Here is a 7,873-nt window from a genome sequence, read left to right as displayed (position 1 = left end):
CTCTATTGGTGGAAATATAAATCGGTGCAGCCACTATGGAACATGGTATGGAGGTTCCTCAAAAAATTAAACACAGAACTACCTTATGATCCAGAAATCCCACTTCTGGGTGTATACCCAAAAGAACTGAAATCAGATCTCAGGGCAATATCTACATTCTCGTGTTCATTGCATCATTATTCACAAAAACCAAGATTCAGAAACGAGTGAAATAACTGTAAACAGATGAATGGATAAAGAAGATATGGTGTATATATACAATGGAATATTATTCAGCCACAAGAAAGAAAGAAATCTTGCTGTATGCAACATGTGTTATGAGTCTTGAGTGCATTATGCTAAGTGAAATTAGTCAGACAAGACAAATACTATATATTATCACTTATATATGGGGTCTACAAAAGTTAGAGTCAGAGAAAGAGAGTAAAGTAGTGGTTACCAGGAGTGGGAGAGGTGTGAGAAAAGGGGAGATACTGGTCAAACTTCCAGTTGTAAGATCAACAAGGTCTGGGGACCTAATGTACCAAATGGTGATTATACTGTAATATAATATGATAATGTAATATAATATGATATATACTGCATATGTATATATATGGTACATATTATATATATACTGTATATTACATTATATACTGTAATATAGTATGAATATAATATAATTAAAATGTAATGTGATGCATTATAATATAAATATGATAATGTAATATAATATGGTGATATAATATAATATGATAATATGGTATCATATACTTGAATGTCATTAAAAGGATAGATTCTAAATGTACTCATCACCAAAAAAAGTGGTAACTGTGGCATGATGGAGGTATTAGCTAATGTTATGGAGGTAATCATTTTGTAATATTATAAAGGTAGCAAATCAACAAATTATACATCTTAAAAGCTTACACAGTGTTGTGTGTCTATTATGTCTCCATAAATCTGGGGAAAAATAAATAAGTAAATAAGTAGTAAATATAAATGTGTATTTTAAATATATCATCTAGAATAGTTAATTTTACATATAGCTATTCGGGATGTGTCGCTTGAACAAATAGAAATAAACTTGTGGTTCTTTTCCAAAGTATCCTTCATCTTGTAATTTTCAAAACATGTCAAGCACAGTAAAACAATTTGTAAATATACATATTTATATATGTATATACATTTAATTAATCCTATATTTATGTATTAAATATACATTTGTTTAATTAATGAATGAATTCACCTAGTGATTAGGGGACTCTAACATAAAAAGCAGTGGTAGGAAAGAAATGGTTTTAATTTATGGGCCTTCCACTTATTAACATGAACCTTCATAAACATATTACTTAGCATCTCTGGGCCTTGTTTGTCTCTCTGCAGGCTGGGTATATCAATACCCTCTTCATAGCATCATTATTAGCATGAGCAAAACAAATTTAAGCTGCAGCACAGAACTTCTGTCCAATGATATCTACGCAAGTGAGCAAAAAAGAGCTACAGTAACCAACAGAAGGAAAAAGAATGAAACTCGGATATGCATTTTTTTGTAAGTAATGAAAGGGGACTCTGGAGTAGAGGGAAGGGTAATAGTACAGTTTTCTGTCTAACCACATCCCTCCTACTAGACCCCACGCTATTCCAGGAGTATCAGTGAGTGTGCAGAGTCCTGAAATTTTTCATTAATACCCCCAAACCTGAACAGAAACAGACTGAATGCATATCCTCATCTTTTCTTTTTTAACACAATGGAATGGTTCTCGGGTAAGGCAGGTTAAGTGGAGAAAGCGGTCAATGTAGTAACTCTCTCTGATGAAAATCAGGGTTCCAGAGTTACACCTTGCATTGAAGAACAAGTTGAAGTTCAAGTATACCTCCACCATGGAAATGTGATATACCTCCTAGCTAGTTGTATTGCACCTTATGTTTAATAAGGTCTTGGAAATGTGCAGATCTGAAGTATCCTAAAAGAGAGCTCCTCAGCGGATCTCTCCTCTCCTCCTCTCTTTTCTCCTTAGGGTACTCAAAGATTGGTAGAAGACAAAAAGAAAGTTGGCTTTCAAACTGTAACTTAGAGAAGAAAACAAATTCTCATATCTGAGAGCAAGAGGGTTCAGAAGTCACCAACTCTATATCAGATCAAATAGAATGCCAGCACGGGACTGCCAAAGCATAAGCTAGATGAAAAGAAACTCAGGGCAACTCTGAAAACATGTGACAACTGAAAGGGTGGAAGTAAAAGGAGCAGAATTTCAAAAACCAAAGAACCGAGCCTAGAAGGAAACATTACTCAATGAACAGAGGGAAATTCCTCTACAAACTGTGTTATGCTGTAAAACAACTTAATTATTTAATGGACACAGAAAGATGATAAAAGGATAGAATGAGATGAAAGCAGATTTGCATAGCTAGGGCAAGAAATTGCTGCTCAAATCAACATCATTTCCGAGCTAAAAAAAATGAAGTAGAACTATCAAGGAACTGAATAGACATTTCTAAAGAGCAATTCACTGGCATGTGGAAAGTTGCAAGTAAAGGCAGTGAATACGGATGGAAAAGACAAAGACATTCAGACAGTTAGAGAGGAATGAAATTTTATGGAGGACCAAGATGTTCCATTCTAAGAATTACTGCCCCTGAGGGAGAAGATTCAACACATTGACCTGGAAAATGTGTTGTAAGTTATAGCGCAAGAAAAAATAAACCAGGAAGTTCCAAGAGAAAACTGATGTGTTAGTGTGGAACATATATCATGATTGAGTATATCAAATGTGATAGAGGCCCTCAATACTGATAGGCTATCAGACATCAAGAATAAAGAAATACACAAACATCCAGGCAAATTACAAAAATCACCCACAAGAATTAAAAATCATGCTAGCCTTAGATTTATCCACGATACCAATGAATGCCACAAGAAGATGGAATAATGCTTATTATGTTCTAAGAGAAAGAAAATGTTATCCCAAGAGTAGTATCTCCAGCTAAGACATTGTTCACATTTAAAAGCCTCAGACATGCTTGTACATAAAGGAAATGAGGGAATAAAAATGTGAAATTCTTAATGACAGTAATAGCTGGCCAATTAATAGGTGAATCAAATTTTAAAACTTGAGAACAAAGAAGCTGTGGTAAAAAGTGGTGGTAAGCATTTAAATCCATTGTGCGATTTTTCCAACTCCCCTACATGTTAGAAAAAAAGCTCATATTAAAAACTTAGGGGGGCACTTGGGTGGCTCAGTCAAGTTGAGTGTCTGACTTCAGTTCAGGTCATGATCTGGTTTGTGAGTCTGGGCCCCATGTCAGGCTTGTTGCTGTCAGCACAGAGCCCACTTCGGATCCTCTGTCCCCCTTTCTTTCTGTCTCTCCCTCACTTGTGCATGCTCTCTCTCTCTCTTTCTCTCCCTCTCTCTCTCAAAAATAAACATTTAAAAAAACTCTCTATTTTGGTTTGAATTGACCAACTTGGCCTTCACCTGGGCACCCCAAAGCACTCTGCCCATAATAAAGGCATGTGCCACAGGTCCTCTCCTTCTCTTTCTCCACACTTTGCCTTGACCTCCCCATGTGGACACTGGACGGGTGCAGAGTATCTCCTCTAGGAGAAAAGTAAACTGTGAAAAATAAACTTTTGTATGTCTGTTTTTTGAGCCAGGACTCACCATTCAGCACTCTATGCTCCACTTAAGAAATTTAACAAGGGGCACCTGGGTGGCTTAGTCGGTTAAGCGTCCGACTTCAGCTCAGGTCACAATCTCGCAGTCTGTGAGTTCGAGCCCTGCATCGGGCTCTGGGCTGATGGCTCAGAACCTGGAGCCTGCTTCCGATTCTGTGTTTCCCTCTCTCTCTGCCCCTCCCCTATTCATGCTCTGTCTCTCTCTGTCTCAAAAATAAATAAACATTAAAAAAAATTTTTTTAAATATAAATTAAAAAAAAATTTAACAGTCATAACAATGTGATGAATTCAACAGATGCCCCACATATGCCTCATAAAATTCAACATTATATAAAAATATTTTTAAAAGAATAAAAGGGCTTCACCTACTATAACTTTATATTAAATCAAAAGTCAAAACATATGTGGCCATTCATATTAAATACAGAAAAATAGTAACGGTACGTGTTATCATCATGGTCTTAGAGAATTTTTGGTTGCAGGAAACAAGAACCCACTAGAAACAGACCACAAAAAGGAGGATAGGTTAGGGCCACACCTAAAATCTAAAGGGAAAAGTGCTCCCCACAAGTTGAATGATATCAAACAGCTAGTTTTTCTCCTCCATCTCTCTCTTCCTGATGCTGGATGTTCTCTTGGATTTTTTCTGTAGATCGAGGGTATGGGTGTGTGTGTGTGTGTGTGTGTGTGTGTGTGTGTGAACTCCCTGAAGCCTGACTTCCTACAGAGCTCCTGGAGTTTACAGAAGGTTTGGAGTTACCACAGCATCAACTCCACCTCCAACAGTACATACATCATAGCTCCCATCCAATACCATCTGACTTCCAGTCCTTGCTGATTACCAGCTGGCCAATGAACTACCTTCCCCTGCATCATGTGCCCATTTTTTTTTAATCCAATCAGCCATGACTGGGCAGCTTCATGTAGCACTTAACTGTCAACCAGAACTAAATCTGCAAGCCAGAGAGTTGAAGGAAGAATTAATGGATGTCTCTTCTACAATTGTTTTTTTCTAATAGAATTATAGTAATAAATATTATTATTAAGATTTGAATAAGAAATAAACATTACAGGGGAGCCTGGGTGGCTCAGTTGGTTAAGGGGCTGACCTTGGCTCAGGTCAAGATCTCAAGGTTCACAAATTCGAGCCCTACATGGCGCTTTATGCTGACAGCTCAGAGCCTGGAGCCTGCTTCAGGGTCTGTGTCTCCTTCTCTCTCTGCCCCTCCCCTGCTTGCATTCTGTCTCTCTCTCTCAAAAAAAAATAAATAAATAAATAAACATTTTTTAAAAAATTGTTAAAGAAATAAACATTATATTGGGAGCTGAAAAGTAATTAGACACTATTAGAATAATTACATAACTAAAAGGGCCAAATGAATCTATTAGAAATAAATTACCAATTAGAAATAATAAAATAACTTAGTGAAATGGAAAGATAGGACATCTAAAAAGTTTGTGGAAATCTTGTATTCCATAAAGGGTACCTAAAACATAACAACAACAACAACAAAAAAAGATCTATTATCAATAATAATAAAATTATAAAAAATCAATGAAAAAGCTTAGTGAAAGTTACACAGAACTTTTACAATGAAAAAAATGTTACATAGGAAATATAAAGGAAAACTTTAGTAAATGAAAAGTTCTCATTTAGACTTTGATAAACATATCACTATTTCTTCAAAGTTAATTTATATAGGTACTATAATCCCATTCAAATTCCCAGTAGGAAGTGGTGGGAAAATATAAAAATGCTTGTACAATTTATTCTGGAAAAACATTTAGAATAATTGAAATATTAAAAAAATATTGAAAAATGGAATTATCTCAGGTTTTTTAAACATGGGAAAAGCAAAGTGTTACTTTAGGAGAATTGAATTGCATCAGGTATTAAAATATCATAAAAAACAATTATAAAAGTTTACTTCTGTGTAAAAATAGAAAAAAGGATGACAGAACAAAATAAATAAAGCAGAAACTGCATCAGCTTCATATGAAAACTTAATAAAAAAACTTGAAAATGTGGTTAAAATAAAGATTATCAGCAAATTATATTGATAAAGGAAATCAATTTCAAAAGAAATTAAGTTAGATATTTACCTTATATCATCGAGTAAAACTCAAGGTCCATTAAAGAATCATCTTTAACAAATTCATAAAAAAGTAGAATAATTAAAATATCTGTTGTATCTGCAGATGAATAACTTTCTCAAGTTTAAAGAACCAAATAAAATAACAAAAGAGATAGTAACAATTTATATATGTAAAATTTTAAATTTTATATTAAAAAATTTTTTCCAAAAAAATTTAATTGGAAAAGGAACAAGAACAATATTTGATATCAAATAAGCCAAATATTTCTTTCCACAGCATATAATTTCTCATTAAAATTTATAAGAATAGTAATAATACTGTAACAGTAAAATTGAAAATAGGTAACAATTAGTACTAGAAAAATACAAATGCTTTTAAATAAATGCAGATATGTTCATTCTCACTAAACCTCAAAGATACACAGATTGAAGCAAACTTGAATACTATTTTGTAGTTACAAATTAGAAAATATTTTTGGTAACCGTGCACAAATTTCACGAAGATGTTATCACACTAGAATCTTTCTGTCCAATCTGAATGTTGCAAACTGGTACATCTGACATGAATGGCAATATTATAAAATGAACACCAAAGGGAATAACACATTTTTCTTTCCATTTTTACCAAGACATAATCGAATGAGCACAAACTTTGAGTTCCAATATACATGGTCTCCATTTCTGATATTATTTCTCACCTCCATTTTCTTCATTGATTAAAAGGTGAGGACTGCCAGTAAGATTTCTGTGAAGGTTGGGGCGCCTGGATGACTCAGTCGGTTGAGCAGTCAACTCTTGATTTTGGCTCAAGTCATGATCTCAGGCTCCTGGGATGGAGTCCCCATTGAGCTCTGTGCTGACAGACCCTGCTTGGGATTTTCTTTCTTTCTTTCTTTCTTTCTTTCTTTCTTTCTTTCTTTCTTTCTTTCTTTCTCTCTTTCTCTCTTTCTCTCTTTCTCTCTCTCTTTCTCTTTCTCTCTCTCTCTCTCTCTCTCTCTCTCTCTCTCTCCCCCCTCCGTGCCCCTGTCCCCACCTCACATGCACTCTCTCTTCCTCTCAAAATAAATTTAAAAACTTTATAAAAAAGATTTCTGTGAAGATTAAATATGATAATGATGCCTATAAATGCCTAGCACTTTGTAGACACAAAACAGATTTTACCAACTATATTTTCTATCCCCTTCCTGATGCCAAAGCACACACATGAATATATACACACATAAACATAAACACACATGCACATATACATGAACATTTAGTTTAAGGAAATCATGTCATCAAAGCCTAGCACCATTGGGAACTGAGTGGAAACGGCAGTCATTCTGGTAACATGGCTTAAGCCATTAAAAGAGATTGGGAGTTCTGCAGCTACAAACTTGTCCATATGAGCAAACCAGAACCCAAAGGGACTGAAAAGAAGACAACCTCCAGAGAAGAATCAAGGACAAGCCCAAATTACCCCTTACTCATGGCTGAGGGCAGACAGCCTTCCTCCATATACACAACCTCTATCTTAGGTGGAGAAGCTTCTCTTAAAACACTGAAAACCATTATACAACAGAGTCTGAGTGTTGCCTAGAAAGACTATATAATTCATCCAATTGTTCTAAGCGTTAAACTAGCTTGCACATGTAGGTAATTTTTACCCACTGACCAGAAGATAAGCTCTCCAGACGAAGAACAGATCAGTTTAGAAAAAAATCATTATTTTGTGCGCCTGGGTGCCTCAGTCAGTTAAGCCTCCAACTCTTGATTTCAGCTCAGGTCATGATCTCATGGTTTATAGGACTGAGCCCCACATGGAGCTCTGCACTGACAACACAGAGCGTCTGCTTGGGATTCTCTTTCTCCTTCTCTCTGCCCATCTTTCCTCCCCAAAATAAATAAACATTTTTTAAAAAAGAAAAAATAATTATTTGCCTGTGCACATCACAGCTGTAGGAAGAGTTAAAATCTGCAGATGCTGCATATGAAAACTTAAGAAACTGACAGAGAAGCTAACTTCAGATTTCTTAGTATTAGCATTATAAATAGCTACTAGCTATTCGTGTTATTATTCTTGCAATGGCAGCAAGAGATTATTTCTAAAAGTTCTAACTGATAATCTTTTACAGTACA

Source organism: Prionailurus viverrinus, chromosome C2, assembly GCF_022837055.1.
Source record: "Prionailurus viverrinus isolate Anna chromosome C2, UM_Priviv_1.0, whole genome shotgun sequence".
NCBI lineage: Eukaryota > Metazoa > Chordata > Mammalia > Carnivora > Felidae > Prionailurus > Prionailurus viverrinus.
The sequence above is the reverse complement of the archived record's forward strand: the minus strand, read 5'-3'. Positions refer to the sequence as shown.